Below are 27,245 nucleotides of genomic sequence, written 5' to 3'. Positions count from 1 at the left end.
ACTTTCCTAACTACGTGCCCTTGCATTGAGTGTCTTTCTGACAAGCTCACACCCTTGGACAGAACCTAGCTTTCCCACTTACCCTCCTCCAAAAGCAGAAACAGTGTGAGAAAACTCCAAACAAAATTATACTGAGGAACAATTATTTTTTAAAAAAACAAAATGGAATATTTCCCTTTGTAGCCAAAGCTGCAGGTCTAGGTTGTTTCATTCTTTTCTAGATGGATCAGTTCCCTTCCCAGACTGTTTTCAAGAGGATGATACGCTTATTCAGCCTGTCTCCTGCAAAATGGCAGCTGTTGTGAACACCCTGCAATGCCCACCAGACCTTCTCTCCAGGCATTTCAGCTCCAGCCAGGGCTCACACAAACCCCCCCCAGGGCTCATTTAGGAAGAGGCTCCATGTCCCAGTCCCAACTGGCTCATAATTGGAGAAGACATTTCAGCAGACAGGGTATATTAATACAGGCCAGGCAGGAGCTGTACAAATAGCGGAGCAGTGATTCAGGTGGTCACGCACTGTCCCTGCCCCTCTGGAGTGGTCAAGAGGCCCCAGCCAACGCTGACGGATACTGCTGGAGAAACAAAGATCAAGCCCGCTCACACATCCACTGCTCTTAAAAGCTCACCCAAGCTCAGCACCAAGACCCCATAGGAGCCCACCCAATTTCTGAGCCCCTAGCACAACCATCCAGGAGAAACATCATATTACAGTGAAAATACACTCCCACGGACTCTCTCATTACTGCTTCATCAACATGATTAAAAACTGGAAGCAGTCTCCCAGTTTGAGGGCTGTACAAACCCTCAACCTTTCAATTAAATGTTTTAGGTGTTAGCAAAACCTCAGTTACTGCAGGAGATGGTTGAAGCCCTGACTTGTAATACTGGCTCAGGTCACCATCTTCTCAGGTCTGTAAGTACAGGCAAAAAGAAGAGACTGCTTACATCTGATAAAACCTAAAAATAAGTTAATTTAACTTAAACCTTCAGTTTCTGAGGCAGCTGCTGGCCTGACCTGTTCTCACACCTCTGCCTCAAGCCAAACCAAATCTACGTTTAATAAGGAAAGACATGTTAAGTTATACAGGTTCAGTCCGCTGTGAGACAGACACTCAATATAAGGCTGAATACAGCTGATAAACTCAAGCAGAAGGAGCACTCGCACATCCTTTCCATGAGACATCAGTATGCACAAGCTCTGGTAGTCCCTGATTTACAGTGTAGCTGAACATTACCTGTATTTGACAAACATGCATTTGAGTCCGTCAGTTCAAATGAATTTCAATGCCTTGAGAGAAGCAACTCCATTTATTGTTCTTTTAATCTTTGAACATAAACGTTCTCGTAAAGTGAACTACACCAAGTGTTCTTGAATATGTTGTTTCCTCATGATTGTATAGCAATAATTATTGTTACGGAGTGGAAGCGTTTCTGAAAGATGTTTTGATGTTTTAAGGTGCCGATTATAATTATGCGTTCCCAGCAGTTTAGCGCAAAAAGGGGTACTTCAGCCTGCCGTCGTCTCCCTTTGCCCCCTGCTCCCAGCCCCAATTCTCTAAACACGCACAGACACACTCGAATAAGCAGGAAACAAATCTTATTATACCAGCAGGAGGTCTAGGGGGCTCTGATTTTTAGAGCTCTAAGATGCTATTTAGGGACCGAAGCGATATGTGAAGAGAATTGCAAGTTGGAGGAGTAGTAAAAAAATCCCAAAGGCATTTAAAGTCCCTTTTATGAGACAGGCTCTTTGAGCAAGGGTGGCATATTGCTCCCCTTTTCGAGGTCTGCTTGTTTGTTTTACTGTAAGGTACGTTGCACATTTTGGGGGAGCAGAGTGCAGCCTGAGCCCCTCAGAGCTGTTCAGAGCCATCATCGCATCCCTTCAGTGGGGCTGCCGGCAGCCTTGCCCGGATCACAGGGTACCAGGGAGTCCTTGGCCCCCCTGCCCCACTCACACAATATCCTTCTTGCTCTCTGCCTTTTGCAGGGGAGAGCGGAGAGAACAGGACACCTGAGGCTGTGTCACGGTTCAAGCTCTGTGGCAGAAATCACGGCGTGAGTCGAGCTCTCCCACCACCCCCAGAATTACATCCCTGCCTGCAAAGATAAGGCCAATAATATGCTTCCACATCTCCCATATACCAGAAAAATAAACTCGAGGAATCCAAAGCTAAATAGAAATAAAATGCAGGCTTTGTGCACACGGTGAATTATTTATAAAAAAATCATTCTTTGAGGTTTGCTGCTGCATTCAGCTTGACATTCATATCGCCCAAGAATTTTTAAGCACGCTCATTTATATTCTCAACAGCTATTCATTGCAGCCATGTTGGTTTCCCATGATGTTTAATATTGGCTGCAAAAAAGTTTTGTCTGTGCACATTTCTGCAAAAGGATTGTTGTTCATGCAAGCATCCATCTATCCCCACAAGAAAACAATTCAGCCTGCAAACACGACTATCTGTGATTAATTATTTAGCAAATGCTATCTCCCAGTCTCCCATTTAAGAATTTTAAATTACCCCACCAGAAGGCAGAAACAATGCTGTTTAAGGTAGTTTTTCTGTTACACACAGGTAACAGGAAACAGTGAGACTGAAGTGTCTGAAACCGACCCCAACTCTACAGACCGCTAAACATGTATAGCTGAAGAATACGATCACAGAAAAAAAACCCTCTCGTTTCAGCAGTGTCACGGCTGAAAATGTCTGGGGATGTCAGTGTCATATAATGTGTTCCAACAAGATGGGCACCACACACCTTTCAGCAAGTCTCGATGACAGAACAGGATTGTCACCCAGACATTTCTCCATCTCTTTTTACCAAAGGTACCGTGTCTCGCATCCCCTGGCACTGACCTGGGGGTTGAAATGCATCTGGAGCCACTTGACAAGCCCTTATTTACCCACCATACAGGTGGGCTGGAACAACACGAGAAGAACCACATCTCTGCTCCCATCTCTGTGAGCCGCCAGCTGGGCACATTCCCAGACAGCGCCTGCACCCCTCACACTGGGCAGGCTGCTTGTTTTAATGGCCTGTACTACATCTGTACTACAGGATGAACCCATTTTACTATGTCCCACAGAAGAGGGATCTGGCTGCCCTAAGGCTGAAACTCAATGGGATTTTCTTGGTGATGAGCTGCTCTCAGATGCACCCCAGACCGAACCACCTGGCAGAGCTGATCCTCATCAGTATTCCTCCCCTTTCCTAATCTAATCAATCTTTTTGGATTGCAGCTCTCTAAATAAATCATTAAAGACAAAATCCTCCACAGTGAATCCATGTTATTGCTATGTAACTGTAAGTGTCCAGTTACTACCTTCGTGGTAGTAACCACCTCTAACCTTGGAAACTGAAAGAGAGGAGTTAGGTGCTTTTAGTCACAGGCAAAAGGCTGGCAGTCACAAGGTCTCAAAAACTGAGTTTTGACATTTATTATTTCTGTTTTAGCAATAACTGCCTTCTGTTAGAAATGCTGGCTGGTTGTCATCCCAGCGTCTATCTCCCCTGCTCTTTTAACTTAACAGATAATGATGTTTCCTTTTAGAAGCTGTCCCTGTTCACAAGTTCGGTCCAAATTCTTGATGGTGACTATACAAATTAAACATTTCTTGGGGGACTATTGATGCTTTACAGGGGCTTTCCCAGAAGGCAACTCACCAACCACTTGACTAATTTCTTTGTCACTAATAGACACATCCATTCCTTCCAGTGGTTAGCATGAAAGCTTAGTGAAAAGCCCATCTTTGGGGAAAAAAAATTGTGCTTACCTCTTGAACAGATGGTATCCGAGACAGAGGTTCTCATGTCTTCAGAGCCACCGATTTCCCAAGGCACCTTCGTCCCTCATCCATCTTAGAAGGGGTGGTCACAGAATTTGGTGAGGTTTTTTAATCTGCTTGGCAAGCAGTCTTGCCACCCCATGCAACATATTGCTGTCAAGGTATTTTCCCCCTTCTTCTAAGCTGTGAAAAAGCCCTCCCTGTGCAGGCATGAGAGGTACCGATCACCGATGCCTGAGACCCATCGACCACGATAAAATTGATCTACTCCTCTGGTTCAATTCAGGACACCGGAGCGCTCCTTAGACACTTCAATATCATTTCTGCCCTTCTCAGAATAATTCAGCCTTTTGCCTTTCCTCCTCTAAGGCATGTTTAATATATCCTTTGTGTAAGGCATTCAAAGCCTCCCAGCAATGACTTCAGAGCCTGCGGGAGGCTCGCTAGGCTGCAGAAACTGTCCTGAGGCCATCCCACCTGGTGCTGTGATTTTGCAGCCTGAAACCCACATTGGGCTGATGGCTGGTGGGAATACGTGTCAGCGTACGTGCGCAACAGTTGTTGAGGAAGCTCCTGCAGCAGGATCTAGAAAAAATTGCCTCTCTAATACGAGCCTCATTTTCCTCACTTTCGTTCCACAAAACAACATTCAAACTTTCTCTAAGCTCTTGCGCAAATTTGTGTGAAATTTGCAAAAATGGATCTTCTTCTTTACAAGCTTTATTATACCAAGTCTTGACCAGAGAGGCTGACGGGGAGGTTTCTTCCAGAGGGGTATCCCACCCTGGGAGAATCCAGTCTCTGGATTTTCTGCAGCTCACGGTCCTGTAATAACCACGTTAGCCTACAGCTTGCTTTATGATCTCAGCAGTGCTCAGGCTGTCTATTTGCGAAAGGTTTTTGCAGCTGTTTGAGGGAGATAGCCATCAGGACAGACTCACCCAGCACTGAACACCGTATGACAAGAAGACACTTAGCAGGGGACACCCTCGTCCTTCTGACATGCTGCTTGAAAAGAGCCAATCTATCAGCAAGGCATGTGTAATTACAGAAACCATTTGCACGGTCTCCAAGGTCGTGTGCGGGTACCTTGATCCATAGCATGCCAAATGCAGGCACTCCGTGGGCCCAGTACATTAATTTCAATTCTTCTCAAATATTCCTAGATTCTCCCAGCCTTCTCTGGAGCTGGGCTCCAAGGCTGAGATGAAAACCGAGCAGCTACACAGTGCCACGGCACCCAAGTAACAAGGGTCCCCACAGACAGTTAACCCCTCCTTCTCCTGCAGAAGGGACAGTGATTCATGAAGCTGTGAGATGATCTCCAGCTACAGATTTCAGCTACGGCTGCATGTGGATGTGTGGCGTTTCCACCGGCATCCCTCAGCTTAACCAGCCCCGAGAGCCACGGACAGAGGAATCTCCCGTACACATAGCACAGCTGTACAGACACATCAGGATTGCTGGCATGGATTCTCATCTCAGCCTGGTCCCTCAGAAGCATTTAAAGCAGTTTTGAACTCATGTCCTACTTGGAGAAATGTATTCAAAGCCACAAATCACATCCTACCCATCCAAATAGCTGAGACATCCAATTACTAATTAACAGCTCTTTTTATACCCAGAGGGTGCAACCTTGCTGCTTCTCTGCATCTGTGAGTCTTCAGGAAAATCACAACTGGTTGTACAGATTAATGGGGTAGCCTGAAGTGCTGCAAGGCCGTGGGCTGGCTGTGTGCTACAGCAATGATGTCCCGTGGAGAAAAAAAACAAAACAAAACAAAAAAAAAAAAAAAAAAAAAAAAAAAAAGCCAGCTGGGCCACCTTTGCCAGAAATGGTGACTCATGGCAGAAAGTCATGGCTGGATGACACAAGTTCAAGGTGGCCCAGCAGCCAGTTCTCAGACCCAGCGGTGCTAAGTCTCCCTGCCCACCTCTGCCACGCAGGGCTGTCACAGCGCTCTCCAAACCATCCGGCTGCGACAAGGTCTTCTACCATCTCATACCAGCACACTCTTCATACAGCCCCTCTACTGCCTTCTCCTCACCTTGCCTCATCCAGGGCGTGTGTTCTCTCTCTTCTCCTGCTTTTTCCTTGGCTGCTCCCCCCCATCGGCTCTCAACCACTTCACAGAACCAGCCACAGCTGCACCTCATCTACATCAGCCAACCCACCGCCCCTGAAGCCAGCCCACAGCTGTACATTATCAATGCTAATTAACCCAGCTTCATTCCTCTACACAGGGCTTTGGTGAAGCCAGCAATGTGGGTACCACCAGGCGCCCAGTAAGGCACAGGAGTCATGCTGGCAGGGCTGGAGCTTGCACAGCTCCAGTGGAGCACAATGTGCCGGATAGTCTGGGGTGTGCTGAAAACCAAAGCCACCCACCTCCATCTGGGTATGCAGACAGGGATAATTTTAACCCCTATCCCTGCATCATCGTTCTTGATGGGTAAAATGAAGTTAATACATGTCCAGGTGAATGGTGTAAAAATAAGTGCGTTAATATTTGTGAAGCATTTAGGGACTAAATGTAGCATGTGGCAATGTAGCAATGAACATCAGAGAGCCCAGGAAGAAACTAACAGTTGTTTTCCGAGTAAGGTTTGAATGGTGTGTGCAAATAAATCTTAAGGCTGCACAGGGAACTGAGGACAACGGGGCTGCCGAATGTCTGCTCACCCTCTGAGCATCTTTCTTCTGTGCATTGAAGATGTAGAGAACCTGGTGGAAAAATGACTTGCAGGCATGTACATTGTGCACAGAAAGGGGATTTGCTAGTTTTGGACAGGCAACCTAATTCTCTAACTTTGCCTTTTGCAGGAAGGGGACTTGAAAATAGTAAGATAAGCAGGTGAAAAGGAAGAAATCATATCAGACATGATTCCATCACACCTAAAACTGTTCATGTCCCCTAACCAGAAATAGAGCTTTGCAGCACTGCCGTCCCCAGTACTAGGGAACTAAGTTCACTTCAGGTCCAGTTTTCTAGTATAACTGACTAGTATTTAACCCCCAAGCCAGCAGAAATAAGGACGCAAACAAACTTGATTCTAAAAAGACATGTGCCAGGTCCTCTGCTGCTGAAGGAGGCTAGCCAGGGTCCAAAGACTTTTGGTAGAGTTATTCTAAACACAGAAGAAATGGATCAACATACATCAAGATTTTTTTTCTTTGCCTTTCTAACTGGGTACAGCATCTATTTGTAGAAAATGCTTGGTGCTTTTAGGTGCCAACTTTTTGTTTTTGCAGATAAAATACTATAATTCTGTTCATCTATGCATCTTTAATTTAAGTAATTCCACTGCATAATGTTGGATTTGCTCAATTTTTTTATTACCGAGCACTTCACATATGCTGCAGAAGGAAAACCAAACCAGGTATTAGTGCAGGAGGCAGACCTGAGGGAGCAGGTGCTCTTGGCCCATTTTGATTCATTAAAATCAATCAGTGGAAGTGTCGGGATTGATTTCAGCAGGAGGAGGCATGCACATTCATAGAGGGGGGATGGCTTTATGCAAAAGGGACTCATAGGCTTGTTCTCTATTTTTAGCCCTGACACAGAGCCTTGTTGCAATCCTGATTTAAGTCACCTAATCTGTGGAGCGGTGATATTAGTCTTGTGCTTTATAAGCTCACCTGGCTCCTGCACAAATTGCTGTAAGTGCTTTTACAAGACTTAACATGTTTCTGGCTTTCAGTGATCACACTCGAATCCACTGGCCAAGAAAAAACCACATCGTTAAAGCTCAAATTCCAACTGGCACGAGGAAATCAGCATGCTGCAGGAAGAAACGCCAACTGCAAATGCCTGTCAAGAGATGCAGACAATTTTCCTTCTCTGGGACCTCTCTGCCTCCAACCTCTGCCACCTTCCTCATGTGGTGCATCCTCTCCTGTGCAGTACCTGTTGGCCCAGGTCAGAGGCAGTGCTCACCACGTCTGATCTCTTACCCACTGTGTTCTTGTAGAGCAAGGCATTAGCACAGCCCAGAAGCACGATGTGGGAGAAAGCTCTCTGTGTGCACGACAGCCTGCGAGGTCCAGCCTTACACCAGCTTCACTTTCTGGAAAGTTAGTACTGATGAGAGGATGATGAGAGGAACACATAATACTCAAGTTCTCATACAACATGCAAAGCCACAGTACCTCCCCATTTTGATTTTTTTTCCTGGTTTTGTTGGGTTTTTTTAACACCACTTGATTTAACTGCATTTATTCAGTGTTCCTCTTGTATGGCAGGTTCTGGCCACGTAACACTAACTCACATGCAACTCAACCCACCACAAGTCAAAGTATTTCCACAAAAGTCAAGTGCTGAATTCAAGCTAAGTTAGTCCTTAGCGTCAGAAGCTGCAGAGCTGTACTAGCATGACACTTGTTCTGTATTTCGCTTTACAGACGTAACATGAAATTACTCCTTCCAAGATCCTCCAGATTCTCCTGTCTTCCTTTATTTATGACTTAAAAGCCATAAACTTGTGATATGGTTTAGGAGCCCAAGCGTAGATCTCTACAGCATTCCTTAAGGCAATCACCAAGAACTTGATCCTTTCATATTTCACAGCTTTGTAGTGGATGCATCCCTCCAGGTCCCCAGCCGTGATCCAGCCCTGGGTTACACTTAAATACAACTTCATTAGGAACGTAAGCGGGTTTGCTGGTTGCCACCCGTTGCACAACACAAGACTCTTGGAATTCACTGGCAGATTCACAGCCACAGGACTCATCACTCTGCATGCTCTCAGACACACTTCTGAGCTGAATTTGATGAAGCTCGTCCAGTTTTCACCAAAAGAGATGGTTCCTAAACTGTATTTTTTGTTGTTCTGTTTATGAATCATTTGAATCTAAATATTTTGCTAGCTAGGCAGTGGATATAAAAATCTATTATTTTGTGCACAGTAACATTATAAAGACCTTATTTTAAACTTATAATGATGGCGGTTGTGCTAAAGAGAAGTAGATTATTAAATGAAGGCAATAATAAATCTGCCAGAATAAACTGTAGAAACCATGGCCATCGGGTGGTAAAATGCCTGTACGCTGAGGGGTGTTTTACTATAACAGTTACCATTAAACTGCAGTTTTATCACCACCATTATTGATTTATTCTGCTGAACTTCAAGAAGACAGCCCTGTTAAAAATCTTAAAGTGTGCTCATTTTTTGCTAGTGCTGAAAGAAGAAGAAGATTGGGACTTTCCCCTTGGATGAGAGGCTACTGCATCAATCCCACCAGCTGCAAAGAGCTCACCAACCTGGTGTTTGAGCTTTCACCTGGAGCTGAAGCACTGAGAAGGAATCACCCCCAGCTGACACAGAAAAGGAGAGGAACATGTGAAGGCTTAGCAGGGCTTGGTTTGCATGGGTGGCTTTGGCAGTGAGCAGTGACCGGGCTGTGACTCCAAAGGAGCTCCATCACTGTACACCACCTGGCTAAGGAGCCCAGCCCGGACACCTCCTGGCCAGGCTGACCAGAAACCTGAGACAGAATGAGCCCCATCCAGGACACCTGGGCTTCTCCAACAGGGGCAACAAGAAATTCCCAGTCACCCTTCCAGCAAAGCATTTTAACGGACTTGACACCTTGTGGGACGTTCTTGGAGGCTGTCTAGATTTCACTAGTTAGATTGGAAATGGATGTTGAGTTCCCAAGGTCAACAGATGCTTAACTTCTGCAGAAACACAAAGCTTCAGCAAAAAGGTTAATTTTGGCTCTGGATTCCTAAGGTCTGTCACGCCTAAGCATCACACAGCTGCAGAATGAGCAATTACATCAAAGCAGAGAAAACAGAAAATTACCCAAATCTGTCATAAGCCCTACTTTTATATGAAGACTGAGGGAGGTGGGAGGAGTCTTGCTCTATTCATCCATGAGCATCTTACAAAAATCTGTCTCACTTAAACCCCCCTCTAAATTTTCTATTAATAATGGCAAAGCCAAAAGTGTATCTACACAAACAGAAAAATTAATGAGAAAAAAACCTTGCAGCAGGGTCATGGGGTGATAGGATCTCTGCTGCTGCTGTAGAAGCAGCAAAGGTAGCTGGCTGGGTAGGACAGAGGACTGCTCTGCCTTTGCTACTTTTTCCATTGCAGTGCCCTTTATATATGCAGGCTGAGTGGAATGCATCATAAAAGGTGACATTTTATAACAGCAGTTTGTAAATTTTACAGAAGCTTACTGCCTGTAAATCACACAGCTTATTCCCTCACTGACTTTATTACTGCAAACCCAACCATGGATAAACTCCATGCCAGTTTACTTGAAATTTATCTTTTTTATTCAGACCGAACTGAGGTCTTTTAATATTCCTCTTCTTCTAATGATAAAGCCATCCTGATAATCTTATTTCCTTTACAGACATTTTGAAGGACTGTAATGTATCTTGAAAAAGTAACTCCTGGTTCTGGTAGTTCCTATCTTAACATGTACTTCTGCTGTCAAAAGATGTGCTTTTCCCCTTTATTTCAATTATATGTATTTATTTTTATTTCAAATCCTCCCCAGGCACCTAACCCTTTTTAGATCTAAACTATCTCCTTTTGACTTGCCTTGCTGTGCTTTGCCTTGCTTCACAGCCAGCCGTCACAGACTGGTTTTTACAGGATCTATGCACAAACCTGTTCTTTATTTGGTAACATCCACATTTATTTCACAGCAGAGCTACACAATTTATTGTCCCATCTGTGCAGAGGATATTTTCATGGTTAGTCTTCACAGGCAGTAATGGAAACCAATGGCACAAACTCCTTGTGCACCAGTGAGAGTTTTGTGAACGAGGTGGTTATTGAATTAGCTGATTTTCCCAAAGAGCTTCATGGAGCACAGTGCACCAGTTAATGAGTTTCCCTCTGTTTTCAGCAGTTCTTACGCTCTGCTTATGGCCCTGCTCATACTTCATTTTCAACCCTAAATAGAAAGCAAGCCTAGATTCTGCTGAAAACCCTGTTTCATGGGTAGAGAAGGCCAAACTGTTTGGAAACCAACGCGGAAAGCTGTTTCTTCTGCGTGGTTCTTAATGCAGTTGTGGGAAAGTTCAGCCTTATTTTCCTTGGCAAGCCAGGCAGGGTTTCTAGTCAGGTTAGAGGGAGCTCGGAGCGCTCACATCTGGCGCTCAGGAAGGTGTTAGCTGTGCAAGGGTGTTGATTGCGGTGGAAATCTGCCAATATGGAGCAGGGAACGACACAGCCCTTCTTCAGGCTCAGCTGCTAGCTTCGTGCCTGTTTGGAGTTCACATCATTTTTAACAAGGACGGTAGGAAGATTCATCGATATACTCTGATTTACATCGATGGCTTGGAACCAGAAGCTGGCCAGTGTCCAAAGTCCCTCAAGACTGAAGAGCAGCTCATAGCCCAGGCCCCTTTTGGGCTTGTGAAATACTTTACTCCTCAGCTACACACATCTAGGGCGTTGGGGAAGATGTTGTTTTACTGCATGGATGAAACCATCTGCCCCTGTGGCTGTTCTAGTCAGCGGCATTGGGCTAAAAATTTGAAGTTGCAGCGCCTGCTCGCCTTCTCACTTGTTTCCCACAAACTGGGGGATAACTTAAAGGAAATAAATAAATGTTAAGTCACATGTTCTCCAAGAGAACAAGCAGCTTCAGCATGGTGTGATTTGTAGCTCCATGGCTCAGTAGAAATGGGGTTGCGAGATGCCCAGACAAGAATAATTATTTGCTTAGATGCCTGAGAGATCTGCTATAATTTTGGAGTATAATGGGTTAAAGACACCTTAACGTGAGATTTAAGTATTTCTAAAGGACCTTTTAGTCCTATAGATGGAGGGAAATGCTTACTGGGATATTGTACAAGCCTAGGAGTCAGGTTTTTCATAAGTTAATAGGATGGGACATTCAGATGGTTTGCTAGGTGAGTGTGGGAGTGACCTTTTACTCTATCATCACAACCATAGACCAATAGCCTCAATATCTTGAGAAGATGTCTAGACAACACAACAGCCTCTACTTGTTTAGTCATCCACAGGGATCAACAGTCTCTACGAACACGCCACAGAGGATGCCACTGCTGCAGCCTTAAGCCACTACGGCAATAATGAAGGTGTTCAGCTAATATTTACTGCTGATGCTGAAATGGAGGTTTCATTTCCCAGAAGATTTCCTCAAAGTATCCACAAGCAAAATCCATTTACTTCATCTTTGGTCCTCAGAGATGCATCAACATATAAAGGCAGTTAATTGCTGCATTTAAAATGCTTTGCTCAGAGATTAAATATTGCATAAAAAATGGATTCAATAAAATGGAGCACAAATCATTACAATTCCAAAAGATAAATCTCTTTGTTGCTCTGCATTGCTGCTCTTCTTGCTGCTGCTGCTAATGGTTGGCACGTTTTATTGGAGCTCTTTTTTGTCTGTTTTTCTTTGAAAAGAGGTTGGAAAACACGGGTGGAGCATGAGGGCTTTTTTTTGGCTGGCCTCCAGTGAGATGAGAAAATACATTTGCTTTATAAAGTCAGACTTTTGCAGAACCCCAGTTCCATACGGGAAATAGTAGGGATTGGATCATTTGGAAAGGGGTTCCTAAAGATATTCCAAAAGAATGAACTTTTGAGATTGTCCATTCCGTGTGCCCAGGATGTCTTTTTTTAATATGAAATTTAATCAGCATTGTGTAATGACATTATACTTTGTATTGCAAATTACATATTGTAATTACCTAATTAGACATTGTAAATATGTGATTACATGAATTTGCACCAAAATTCATAATTACACTTAATTACACTAATTGCATCAATCTAAACTAATCAACTACAAAAGACAAGCAAAAATCATGCAAACAAAAGCTACGGAAAAGAACATTTTGAGAGTGAGCCCACATTCCCAGAGTACCCAGAGACATAAACATTGCCTTATACCTGGAAACTCGTAAGTAGAGTTGTGTGGAAAACAATTTCTCTGACCTACAGGTGCTTTCACGCTCTCAAAAAACTGCTTCTGCTCTGCAGTGGGGCAAACACACCTTCATATCGTACAAAGGTTTTGGAAGACTGGGGTATTTTTTTTCAGCTTTCTGCAAAAAAACGCAGGAGGCTTTGCATTCCCCGTAGTGTATCGGTTAGCCGTGCACCGCTGCAGGGCAGGAAGGGGAGACAGAGACACAAACCTTAGGTCAACCCTGCAGGCTGACCGTGTCCCCCGCCAAGTGTGGTCCTTGCTGATGGTCTTACCTCTGCTGCCCGGGAAGGGGTTGGCTTCAGCATATTGCCCATTTCCACCAGCAAAGCAGAAACATTGGAAGCCAGCTTCGCTGGGAGCAGCAGGTGCTTCACATTTCTTAAAACCCAGCCCTAAATCTCCCACTTCGGCCAGAGCAGAGGATTTACCTCTGCTCTGGGGAGGGCAGGGGTCTGAGGAGCTGCTTTAGCTCTGCAGCACACCTTGGTCATTTGAGGTTCATCTTGCAGCCCTAGTCCTTAAGTGCTCTTTCTTGCAAAATGAATGCTTTCCAAGTCCATCAGAGTGGATACTGCCATGCATTATTGTAATTTACTTTCTTTACTCATTAGTGGCCTATTTTTCTGTTGGATGTTTATCATGACTCCAGGAAAGGTTTCAATTGTGGAAACATACACACATTTTGATGCACTTGCAGTAAGTCTCATCTTACATATTTATATATGTTTCGTTCCTTTGAGGAGCAATTCTGAGGAAACTGATAGAAGTCCTGCTGATCAGAGAGAGAGACAGGCAGCTATGGAGTACCCCTCTTTTTTCTTCCCTTTTATCACTGTTCTATCAGTAATTAAAACTGTTGTACTGTAAATACAGCTTTACACAACTCAAATGAGAAGGAGCTGTTGCCCATAAAGCACACAGTGTACGCAGACAGTGTCATCGTGAAGGAAATGGACAGAGCGATGCAGTGTATTTCCCCGTGGATGCACTCTTGTAAGTCCCATTAATACTCATAATTTAATGATGGGGTGGGTGAGAGCAGGCTATTCCAAGGCATTTAGAAGTGCCACGACTCAACTGGAGTGTAGTAGATGTGCTTTAAAATGGTGCATCCCTTCTCCAGCACTCTGTTGCCCAGGAAAATAATCTCTCTGGCAGTTATTCTTATTTGCCTAATAGATTTTTTTTAAAAAGAGCCTTTTCTCTGCAGGCAGCCAGAGGTGAACATGCACCCTTTGTCATGAGTGCCCTTTTTTGAAACGTCCCCTTCTTCTGAACCAAGGCAGCGTTTCCTGACGGATGTGTTGTGACCGTGGGAGCATCCCAGCGGGCAACTGGGGGACCGGGAGGTGTCGGAAAACAGCCTCTCCTTCTAAAGCAAAGAAAACCTCACGTTCCTGTACCCTCTTTGTACTGCTATTTTTAAAGGCCTTTGTAAAACTTTTAACACTCGGCGAGCTGTACAGTGTTATCCTTGTTCTCAGTGATATAATTGTACTCTCACATTCAACGAAAACATGCGGGAATGGCATGACGTCTGCTGTTCAACCAGAAGATCCTACCCTGAAAAGCCTCCACTCATACAAAGTCGTTACAATAAATATCACTTGTGTTCAAACCCAGCAACATTTGTTTATCTACTGCCTTCTAAAAGAGCATCAATCACACACTATTGCATGATTGGGGAAAAAAAAAATATTTTCAATACAGCTAAAATTTATGTTAATGTTTCTATTCAAGCACATCAAAGCTAGGCAGTCCCGCCGTTAAATTTATCCATGTAATCTCGGTTCTTGCTGTGTGTAACATATTCTTTAAGCACCCAGTTATGCATTATATTTTCCACCGGATTAATCTCCTTGGAGGCCTTCAGCAGGGCATTGCTGCTTGCATCTTAGGTCTAGATCTGCAAAAAGACTTAGTCTCACAGAGCACAAAACCATGATGTCTTCAAAATCCCCTCACTGATTCCACCTCACCTGGGAGACGTCTCAGGTTCTCAGGACTTAATTATTCTACATCTGTCAGCCACTCTCTGAGGGTATGTGTCCTGATAACACTGAGCAGCTTTGCATCTTGTTGATTCCCAAATCCCATTGGATGAGCAAACTCGTCGCCCCCCTGCCTGCTTCCCCTGAAGATAGCTAGAGCACATTTACGGGGTCAATCTGGTCACAAAAGAGAAGCAGAAGAGGAGAATATTTCCCCATTTATGCAAGAGCTCAGGGTTCCAAGGTCTCACCCACAGTACTCAAGTCCACACACAACTCTCCTCTCTGCCCAAAAACATTTGTCCCTCTCGCTCCCCTCACAAATGTTCAAAGCAGATGGTGCAAGGGAGCCAGCTACAGCTGGGTTTGCCTAGTCTGTTTTATTTCATTTTATTTTATTTTTAGTTCATTTCATTTATTTCATTTCATTTTCTTTTATTTCATTTCTATCTTAATTTATTTTATTATCACCCACCGCGTACATAGTCTAATCCAACAGGTATTGAAGCACACACAAAGCAACACCAAGTTTCAGCCCGTCCTGCAGTGACACCCCCAAAGGGTGCCGGCAGCCTGCCAGCCCTTCCTGGGATCCAGCTCCCGCATTCCCAGCCACAGGAATTTTCTCACTGCTCGAGCGGGGTGAGAGGACGTTATTTCACTTTGCAAAGATGGGCAGTGAGTCATGGAGATGAAATCAGCCGAAGTGTCAAGCAAATGCAGGTGCCTGGTTTGCTCATCTAAGTGTTGCTCTGTTAAGCCCAGCCTGGGTTAATTATCTCAAGTCCCTCGGACCAGCCCAAGCCAGAATAATGCACAAGCCACCAGAGGAAAAGGAGGAAACATTTCTAAAGGTGATTTACCCCACTTACCCCGGGATGCTCTTTCCCTGTTACACACACAACGCACCAAGAGTGGACTTTCAAATATCGTTGGCAGCGGCTTTGCACAGAAGCAAAACCATGATTTTTGCCTTCCCTTCGCCTGACCTTTTGCAGAACGTTATCTTAAAGACCTCCTTAGTTCAGCCCTGTAGGTCAAAATATTTTGTGAGGTCAGGAGTGAAGCTGATGACTGTATTGCTAAGAAACGGTCCCTGCAGTATTCTGTTCTCACAGCACCACATTGAGAGCTGGGTAAATACAAATCCATTTTCATTTTAATGTCTATTCCTGAAGGAAACATATTTATATACTTGGTCAAAGGCAACTTCTCATTGTGACTTTAACCTAGCATAAACACTTTTAGCACAAAATTGAAGTTTTTTTCTGAACAAATAGCCGTTTCATATTTTATATGTAATATTTATATTTACATTCCATCGCTTCCTCAGGCTGCTTAAAAAAAAAAAAAACTGAACAAAATGTGAAACTATTTCTAAAAAAAAGCAAAAATCTCCATACAGAAATGTCTTTGACCACGCTACTAACTGTGGGGACCCTCTGCACAGGTTTACAGTGCCTGTCACCCTCAGGTCTGGGAGTGATGGTCTTGGATGTTTCTGCTCCTTCCCTTTGTGCTCTGGCCAGTCCACATGCTCCAGTCTTCCTGACAAAACCACGGACAGAAAACTAAGGGCTCAGAAAAATCCCAGTAGCCATTTCTGAGCACAGTGCTGTACCAGGCTGATAATATTGTCATGAGATATATGAAGTTATGTACATAGATAAAACAACTCCAGGATGCATGTAAAACAAGAGGATGTTAGCTAACTCCATCTAGGGCTGTTCTGCGTTGTTCTCTGAAAACATTGGCGAGTCAGTTGTCAGCAGGAACCAAAAAGGCAGGTATAATATTTGGAAAGAAAATGAGAAAAAAAAGATCCCAGCATCATACCAAATCATATTGCTTCGTACCATGCCTGTACCTCGGGTACCACGCAGCTCTGCTCCTTCTTTCCTCCCCCAAGGAGGAGGCATTGGGAACAGAAAAGCTTGTGGCTGTGCCCAGGTGGGGAATGACCCCAAAAAGGAGACATGAAATCGGTCAGACTCCTGCCGGGGAAAAGGGTAACAGGAGGCTCGGCAATGGCGCTTGGCCATAGGAAAGCCAGTCTGGAACGACCAACAAGTGTTGCTCACAATCCAGGAACCAGAAGGCACCTGCTGTAACTATGAGACAGTGGGCTTAAAACACCGAGAAGGAAGTTGTGTCTCCACCCAATGTGTAATTAATGCACAGACCTCATTGCCACAGGGTGCTGCAAAAGCTGAAGGGATTAATGGATCTGACCAGAGAAATCCATGGCAGACAGTTCATCTGAGAGTATTAAACCTGGGGACTGAGGCAGCCCATACCTCTGCTTGCTGGCTGCTGAAATTTGGGTAGGTATAGGTTTATATTTGTTTTCTTCAGCTGTTTTCTTAAGTATCTGTGGCAGCCACCAGCAGAGGAAGGGCGCTGGACTGAACTGCTCTGGCAAAGGGGACATGTAGGGCAAGAGGCGGTGACAGAGACAAGGTGCACACAGCACAGCAAGGGTCACGCTAACGGAGAAGTGACCTGTCCGCGAACGCCCAGGGGGCTGCGGCGTGGTTACAGACGACCTGAGAGCCCTTTGCCTCCAGGCGAAGGCAGCCTGCTTCCACACGCTCGTGTCCCCAGCCCACCCTGCATGTCCCTGGAGCTGGTCTTTCCAACCTCAGGGAGCTTTTATCCCTACAGCAAAGCTCACTCTCATTTTCTTTGTCACAACAAAGGCAGACGGCTCAATTTGCATCCAGGTGTAATAAACAATCTGCCTTTCGGGAGAGCCAGGAGAGGAAGCACCTTAATTCTTCCCGGCGAGGGCTGAAAACCCTGGCACCACGGATGACAGCCGCAGGAACCAAAAAGCGCTCTCAGAACTTCATCCAAGTAAAGAGAGACATCCATGCACGCTGCTCTCCATAACAAGCAGCAAAAAATGATTAGCCTACCAGTTAATGGGAGTGCACATGGCTCACTTTCCTGGCTCAGCCACAAAGGAGACGACAGCAATGGCTGTGTTTGAATCGTTTCCTTGCAATCACAGCTGGGCAATTAGACTCCTGCCTTCATTTGATGGCTAAGTTAGGAAACAGGGGAAGGAGGCAAAAAAATTGTTTGGGGGCAGGGGGAGCGTTTCTTACAGTGTGTTTTGGGTTAAGCCCATGCATGCTTTTTTTTCTTTTAAATTGCATCAAGCTACATTTCCAAATAAAATGCTTAAATATATGTTCAAAATTATTTTCCTAACAAATTTTTTTAAACAAATGACCCGCCCCTGCTATTTTCCTTACCCAGCCTATTTTTCAAATTCACCACATACTCAGGAATAATTTCAGTCACCCTAAACCTAGGTTAGGATGAATAAATTATTTCTGCAAATTTTTTTCATCTGAAATCTCTCTAAACCTCTTAACTCTAATTATTTCAGCATAGCTGGGTTGGGAATAGCGTGTCCATGCTCTTATTCTTTAGAACTAAAAAATAAAAATAAAAACTTGAAAGTTAGTATATTCTTTTTAACCCACTGAAAAATTGTGCTTTTGCGTGGTGGCTTTGATCCAAAGCTGAGCAAAACAACAGGAATCATTCCCTTGACTTCAGTGGGTTGGGGACTTGGCCCTTATGCTTTCTCTGAAGAACAAGCAAAAGCTATTATTTTGGCAGTGTGAGATAATTGTTTCTTTCTTCTATCGCAGTGCCCCAGCACACCAAGCCACCACAGCCAAGCACACCTCCTGCACGGCACAGCCTGAGGTGCGTTTCAGAGAGGGCTTTGCCAGGGCTTTCGCAACACACGAGAGACAAATGTCTGCTAAATTCAGCAATACCACACTCATTTTTATTATTATTTTACACACTTCTTTTTGTGTGTGTGTGTTTAAAAAACACAAATTATTAATATGTCTTCGTGGCTGAAAAAGAATGCGGGGGTTTGCAAGCCAGTGCCAGTTTGAATATAGAATGGACCACAGAAATCATAGAGCCACCACCAACTGCCCAGTAGAAGCAGAAAGGCTTTTGGGGGCTGCTGGGGAGCGACTGGTGCGAGGGAGAACAGGAGGTTCGTCATGGCTTGGGACTGGGAGGATGATGCTGCAGAAGCCAAGCGTTAGAGATGCGTGGGAACGCAATAAAAATTTGCATTGGAGCAAGCAGCAGGTTTTCTCCTCTCCACTCACAAGCCAGGCATGGACTCCGTTTTACAGCTTCCATTTGTTTTACTTACTCACGCAGCTCATCGTTTTAAAGAGCCTTTCTGTTTGAGCAAGGCAGAGAGACTCCGGTCCCTATTTATAGCAAACGATTCCCGTAGGAGGGGTACGGGAAATAATAATGTGACAGGGAAACAGCTACTTCCCAGGGAAAAAGAAGTAATCAGGAATTAAATCATTAAATCTTCATTGTATAACAACAACAAAAAACAAAACAAAAAAAAAAAACCACAAACAAATGGTTTTTTGCAACAAACCCTGCACGAATAGGAATGTTTTGTGGGAGGCAATGTGCTGCTGGCTGCTCACACCAGGGTCTAGGGAGGTTTTATCTCTGCTCTTGGAAATCACGGGTTGTAGGTACTAAGCAGAACCCAGGGGGTGTAAATCCAGAGTAAAATGTCAGCGAATCATGCACCTCTGTAAGTCTCCCACTAGACTGCGTCGTAACGTTATTTGCCAACAGAAATGCTCTAGATCAGTTTAAATGTCACGTTTAGAGAAATGAATTTAAAGGAAACTTGGAAATGCGATGATGAAAAGTAAATATGAAAGGTCTGATCTGGCTCCAGCGATGATTCCACTTCTCCCCAGGAAACTACCAGCGATTGTTACTGTGTGTCAGAGGAAAGGTGCAGAAAGTGGGCATCTGGGATGTGATCTTTAACCAAGGGATCAAACAGAAATGAAACCATGTTTAGGCTTTGCAGTTTGGCTTTTTGTGAGCTCTTTGACTCAAAAATGCTCCACAGATGGGTTCCTCGGTGTTGGTCATAGTACAGTGGGTTAGCTAGGAAACTCCAAAGAAAGCAACCCTCTAAGCAATCAGTGCTTTGGGATGTTAGAGGCCCTTCCTCATAATTTTTTATATGAGAGAATAGATAAAAACTTCCATGTATGCACACAAGAAGTATATATAAGCATGTTTGAGTCAATAATAAACATGTCCACGTGCTTGTTATGGTAAGACCTAAAAGTTTTTCCATCAGACCTTGTGATCTACAGGATTTGTTGAGGTCACAACTTTCCCAGATTTCCACAGCTTTTAGGATCAAGCGTAAACTGGGTATTTTTCAGTTTCAGAAGGTCCTGTTCCCTTTCCCACTTCCTCCTTCAGACAGATCCTGCCTTGGGGTAAAATAATTGCAACAGCCTGGGCTTGTATATTAGGAAGAAATTGCTAACCTGCGGAGTTTATGCACACAGATGGATTTCGTGCGTTGTCTTCTGAAATGCCAGTGACTGAGCACCGTCTGAAACTCTATTTTGGACCACAACCAGGTGATGAAACCACGCTTTGTCATTCATCAAGTGGGAGATAAGGATAGCCAGTAATTCCAGGAAAGTTCTCTCCCTCTTCGTTTAAAACAAGCAAAACCTAAAACTATACACATGTTTTTTGCAGTGTGGCCCCTTGCAGTGAGGCTTGGAGTCCCTTGCTAGGGTGACAGATGTGCAAGACATGGGGTAACCTGCAAAGTGTGAAGGCTGAGACTGCAGAAGGAAAGACAAGGCAGAGGCAGCCAACTGTCCACAGGGCAGGTGAAGTGATAGCTACGCTTCTGCACTGGTCCTCAAAGACAGAAAAAAGACCCTAGCACCAAGAAGGAAAAGGAAGAAGAGCCTCTGTGAAGGCTACTACAGCAAGTATTAATACTTGATATTTCCGTAATACCATCTATTCATGCTTCAATACTACGCAAGCCTCAAACTCCCATGGGAGCTCTTTGAAGGGGACAACAAGCGCATGGACACCGGTGATCCGCTGATAAAATCTACCATCCCAGTGACTTTTAACAAAGTCCCACTCCACCGGCTTTTAAGGAAACGAAGCTGGGCTAGGGTCTGTGCTGTCCAACACCTTCATAAATGCTCTGGGAAAGGGGTGGAGGAAGAAGAGAAGGGGTGAGGGTAGAGAGCAAAAAAAGGCAATGGGTTGGCAAAGCTTTCTGAAGAAACTCGGTGGTGAGTTACGAAAGAGCTAAAGTATTCAGAGAAGTAAGGGTGAATTGTCTATGAAGAGTCTTTTCTGAAGACCTTACCAGACTGAGGGACCAAGCAATAGAGTGACAGATGAAACATAGTGTAGATACATGTGGAGCAAAATATATGGCTAAAAAGATCCCACAATCACAGCTTCATTTAATAAAATGCTGGTCTATGAACTGAGCTTATCCTCCTTTACCACAGGGAGTAAGACCTTTGGTTCTTGCCACAACATAGAATCTTGGAACAGTTTGGATTGGAAGGGATCTTTAAAGGTCATCTATTCCCAACACCCCTGCAATGAGCCGGGACAGCTTCAGCTACATCAGGTTGCCCAAAGCCCCGTCCAACGTGGCCTTGAACAGTCCCAAGGATGGGGCATTTGCCACCTCTCTGGGCAACCTGTGCTAGTGTTTCACCACGCTCATAAAAAATGTCTTCCTTCTCTCTAGTCTGAATCTACCCTCTTCGAGTTTAACACCATTACCCCTTGTCCTGTTGCTACAGGTCCTGCTAAAAAAGTCTGTCCCCGTCTTTCCTATAAGCCCCTTTTAAGTATTGAAAGGCTGCAGTAAAGTGTCCCTGGACCTTCTCTTCTTCGGGCTGAATAGCCCCAACTGTCTCAGCCTCTTTTCAAAGAGATGTTCTGTCGCTCTGATCATTTTTGTGGTTTCCTCTGGACCCGCTCCAATAGGTCCATGTCTTTCCAGTCCATTTTGGAGGTGGATGCAGCACTGCAGGGGGGGTCTTACCAGAGCAGGGTAGAGGAGGAGAATCACCTCAACCTGCTGGCCACGCTTCTTTTTCTGCAGCCTACAAGACTGAGCTTTCTGGGCTGTGAGCGCACATTGTCAGCTTATGTCCAGCTTTTCATCCACCAGCATCCCCAGGTCCTTCTCTGCATGGCCGCTCTCAATGCCCTCATCCCCCAGCCTGTATTGATACTGGGGGTTGCCCCAACCCAGATGCAGGACTTTGCACTTGGCCTTGTATGTCATCAAGTTCACAGGGACCCACATGTCAAACTTGTCCAGGTCCCTCTGAACAGCATCCCTTCCCTCAGGCATGCCACCACACCACTCAGCTTGGTGTCACCCGCTGGGGATTGCTCTCATAGGTAACTGATGAAAATACAGTTCAGTGCTTGTTAGATAAATAATTCAGAATATATAAATCATTAGGAAAGGACAGCATCAAAAGCTTCTGTCATTCTAGAAACATTCGGTCTGCCTATATCTTGAACACTACGTGCATTCCTAGGCCATGTTAGGAAAAGCCCACGGCAAACCCTCCGAGAAGGGCAGCAAGCCCACCACGGCCGTGGAGCGGCTCCCTGGCACAGCCGAAGGCATTACAGTAGTGCCGTTACAGCACTGCCGTTGGTCTGGGAAAGAGGAGCCTCCGAATGGATGTGCCAGGAGTTCATGAAAATGTAAATGGCACAGGAGACGGCAGAAGGGGGATGACGGCCAAATGGACATCAGTGTGACCCAGGACAACCTTTCCTACCTGCTTCCATTCTGAAGGGGCAAATGAGGCATCACTGGCTCTTGCTTATCCTAAAAAGAAAGGAGCCGGAGGGAAGAAGGACAGCAAAAAAGGCAGGATTCTGGGGAGGCTACCGAAAAGGAGTGCTGTGCTAACACCAGGATGCTTCTATAACGTATTCCATCCCTGTCTCAATCCGCTCAGCCGGAGGTATATCCGTGACAGGTATTGTAGTTGCCACTTTACAGAAAGGAAACTGATAGACGGAGATTTAGTAACTGGCCCGGGGTTACGCAGGCAGTCTGAGACAGAAACGGGTCCGTGCTCAGATCTTCAGCTTCCATCTACAACACCTGCCGTGAAACGCTGAGACAAGGAAAATGTTCCTGGAGTGGTACAAATGAGCGGATGGCACATACAGTCTGCCTCCTTGTAAGCCTGTAAATGAATGTTAAACACGGATTTTGAATGCAGTTATTCTGCCCTGTGACAGAGAATATTTGAAAAGGCTAACTGGCCTGTGTCAGCTTTCATCACCGAGGACCTCTGTAACCAGCTCACAAATCCAGGGCTCCACTTGGGTGCTTCAAACTGACCCAGGGAAGACAAAAAAAAAAAAAAAAAAAAAAAAAAAAAAAAAGAAAGAAAAAGCTAAAGATTTTACTCTTGGTCTCCCATAGGGCTCACTATTAAACTGAGCACTTTCATAGTTCGAGGAAATGTGGGACAGAAAGAATAAGGAGCAAAAGATGGCAGGACAAATCCTGCACTGTCACACGCAAGAGGGACTGTGTTGAAATTGATGGGATTGAACTGGTAAAGCCACGGGGGGGGGGGGGGGAAAACCAACTTGCCATCTCTACAAAAGACTCTTTTCCTTGCAAAATACCAAGCATCCATGTAGTTTAGGGGTGAGGAATAAACACACAAACAAAATATTGCAATCAGTTTTTTCCTCTTCAACCAGAAGTGCTTAATCTATCCATCCCCCGTATTCGGAGTCTTCTCATGTGGCAGTTTCAAAGTGGGAAGTGGGTACTCAAGTTGAAAAAAAGTGACGCAGGTATCATTATTGCTCATTGCAATTAGGCTGAAAGATTCAGCTGTAACGTCTGCAAAAAGGCTGCTTGGAATATCCTGATCCTTAACTCCACCCAGCAAAAGCCCTGCAGAGATTGCTCTGAAGGGCTTCCTATGGAGATCGTGAGGTTTTGCAGAGGATAAACACAGTTTGGCAAATAGATTTGAAATGACTGATTTACTCAGATTTCCATGTTTACTGGTTTGCCACTGCTATAATTTGTACTTGTTGTCATATCTCATCTGCCCACATTCTGCACATTTTGTGAGAGCGGGTCCGGGAGGACTCGTCTTTTGTAACTTTAGCACCACCACATGGTTCGCTGTACTTAAAACTGCTAAGAAACTGATTTTTTTTTCCCCTTTTCTTTCCCCCCACTCCTCTCTTCCCACCCCCCACCCCCACCCCTCCACCCCCCCCCAACATTTTTCACAGACATTCAATAAATACTTGAAACCATTTCCTACTTGGAGCAGGTGCAAGATGAAATACTTCATTCCTGAGCAATCAAAATCTGAATTCTCTCCTAGGGTTGCAGGGTTCCCATTATTCTCTTCAAAGCCCCTAAAAGCACGTGCTATTCTGTGCTTAAATGTACTGGTCAAACACAAACACATTTGTAATCCCACAGTTAAGAACACTCAGACCCCTACCTTTTTGCATATTTCTCACAAAGCATTTATAAAAAAAGGGCTAATGTAGTAGTAAATAACAACTCTCCTCTTGTAAAGAAAATAAAGAATGTGCCCATGCTGATGGCAATAGTGGACGGCAAAGGGAAGAGAGACAAGGGTTCAAGTCTCTAAACACGGTGAAGAATTACCTTCCTTCCCATCCGGCTTGCCAGGTATGTCCGTGCATGACACTGAACACCCAGTTTTTCTTAACATGAACAAATATAATGGAGTTTTTTCAATGTTCATGTTGATGAGGCTATTTAACTGCTACGTTATTTTTCTAGGTACATGCCTGTAGCACTAAAACGTGTGTATGTTCCTCTCCCTGTTCATTACGTGAATAAACTGATCAATACTTGCTCTGAGTTATATGATGAGAAAACATCTCAGTGTAGCTGAATTCTGTTGCATCTCAAACATCTAAGCAAAATCTAAAAAAAAAATTTTAAAAAAAAAAAAAAAAAAAAGAGGTCAAAATCAGAGAATCAGAGAAGCTATACCAGGGAAATATTGGTATAGTGGTCACAGTAAATGTACAGAGAGGATTTGCTTTAGGGGAAGAAACAAAGACAGATGCACCTTACATTCTGCCTCTTTTGAATAATTAAAAGTCATCTCAAGCTGCAGAGTAAATGTAAATGGCAAAGTCAATGTACCATTTATCTCCAAAGTTTATTCCTTACTGGAGTTATCATTCCCAAGGAATTTTTACCAGTCTCTAAAAGCAAAATAATGGGCAATTGTGTTACAGAACCAACCTACATTGTAAGGGGTGCTTACTATCATGGGATGTTTTAAATCTGGCCAAGTTACCATTCTCTACAGACATGAAATGAGGTGCTCTCCCGGGTCAAGTGGAGCTACACTCTCAAAGGAAAAGATGCTGACTGATGTCTCAAGTCTGAAACTACCTGTGAAGTTTAAATTACCACCCTGTTGTATTTATCATGTGTTACATGATCCAAAACTAAAATGTCAGTGTCTGCATCCCCCAAGAAAGACCAGAAAGACCAGTACCAGGGATTACACAAAGGAGAGTGAAATATGAAAAAAAAGAAAAAAAGGAAAAAAAAACACCGAAAAAAATCCTACACCCAAAAAAACCACCTCCCCCCAGAAAAACATGATCTGAGGTTAAGGGATTTTTTTTATTGAAATATATGAAAAGCTACTACACCAGTGTGTAGCAGGAATCTAAACCCCGAGCTAGACTGGTGCATCCAGAACCACAAAGTGCAATTGAAATCAAAGGGGTTCAGGCTGGCAGAAAGGTCTGCCCAGAGGGATTCAAATTAAAGATCAAGACCTTGTATTTTAAGCTGACATCTCTCAGGTGAAAACTCCTTTTACTGAGGACTGTAATGACTAACAGGGGTGTTTAGACCACGTTTTAGCATATCAGGTTAGCATAGGAGGTCACATCTGCTGTTTCACAACCAGTATTTCTTTTATTGGAGTATTTTTCACTCTATTCCTGTCGGAGCAGAGATAAGAGGCAACTTACGGTTTATTCTGCACTGTAATATTACAAGACTTAGCCGAAATTCTGTTGTCTTTACTCTTTCTGCCAGCACGATTTGGACAAGTAAGGCAGCTTTGATTGACCCCCTACTTGTCACACAACATTCCTTCAGGCTTCATCTTCTCTCTTTCTCCTCGCTGCATTTAATTTAGCACAGATCCCTCCGGCTCCGCCGAGGCAGCCGGGGAGAGGCACTGTGGACCAGCAGACTCAGGACCAGCTCCCCCTGGAAGCCGTGCCCCCGCCTCAGACACGGGATCTGCAGAAGAGCCAGCAATGCCATGAAGCGCCGGCAGCTGGGAGCCCCTGTTTCGAGCCTTTCTGGTCTCAGACCCTTTGAAACGCTACAGACCCAGCTCGCTTACCCAGGGGAAGCCACTTTAGTGTTTCCACATCCAGCTCATGACATGATGCTGCATCGATTTATGAAAAGACAACAAAGACATCAGCCCAAGCACTTACTGTGCTGGAGCACAGGGCATACCTGCTATCTGTCTTCCAGCCCATACTGAATTGGTACCGTGCTGGAGAAAACGCAATTTTCCTTCTCATTTTTTGACCTGAACAACAAAACCAGGAAAAAAAAAAAATGCCCATATAAAATGTGCCATAATTTTCTGCTAAAAGCAGAAATGAGAGCCCCTGGACAATTACATCCAATATTTATTCCAAAGATTTTGCTAATTTCTCATGAAGAGTGCAGGACCAAATGTATGTTTCAAGGAGGAAGGTGTTAGCACTAAGCAAATGAGTGTGACTACAAATCCAGCATTCTTTGGCTTAGATGTTTAGAAATAACTAAGGATCTTTGCCATTTGATTTCTTGGATGCTTGGTCAGAAACAGGTTAAAGGGCTTTGCTCCTTAGAGACTGGGTGATACAACACACAACAAAAATACTGCTCCTCTTAACACATCTCTTCATCTGCATTCCAAAAATCAACTCTGCCCTTCCGAAAGCTTGGGCTCTGTTTCTCATACATCAACCACAAATTCCCAGTTACACCACCATCGCATTGCTGCCTTTGGATCTGACCTGCAGTGTTGATGCTTGTGCCTACGCAGAGCTGCAGAAGGGTGACTGGTGGTCCCCTGCCCCCCCAGCACACGCACAGAGGAGCTCCCATCCCAGCCTGTGTCTACCTAATCTGTCCTGGAGGACAAATGAGCTGGTTAGAAACACTTATTCTGACTTCCCTGATATTTTCCACCAAGCCTCTCAGAAGCTGTAATTCACCCTATAAACCCACTATAATAGAGGTCTCTAGCTATAGGCAGCAGCTCGAGGCACATAAATACCTCCCCTATAACGCACGTAGTAAATGAGTCCATCGGGAAACGGGATGTGGAAAGTCAGAGGCTGTCACCCCCACCAAACCAGAGACAACAGCAGGAAACTGATGGCCCAACTACAAAAGCTGAGGACAGAATAACTTCCCAGCATTTCAAAGTGTTCTTCGGTTCATATCAAGGGGAGAAATCTGGAGGGAAAAAAAAGAAGGGGAAAAAAAACGAAACCAAACCAAAAATTCCCTAACTGGTTTACCCCTTTCCACTAAATAGTATAGTGATTTAAATAAAACTCTATAACCCATTA

Source organism: Falco naumanni, chromosome 12 (genome assembly GCF_017639655.2).
Source record: "Falco naumanni isolate bFalNau1 chromosome 12, bFalNau1.pat, whole genome shotgun sequence".
NCBI lineage: Eukaryota > Metazoa > Chordata > Aves > Falconiformes > Falconidae > Falco > Falco naumanni.
Note: the sequence above shows the minus strand (reverse complement) of the source record.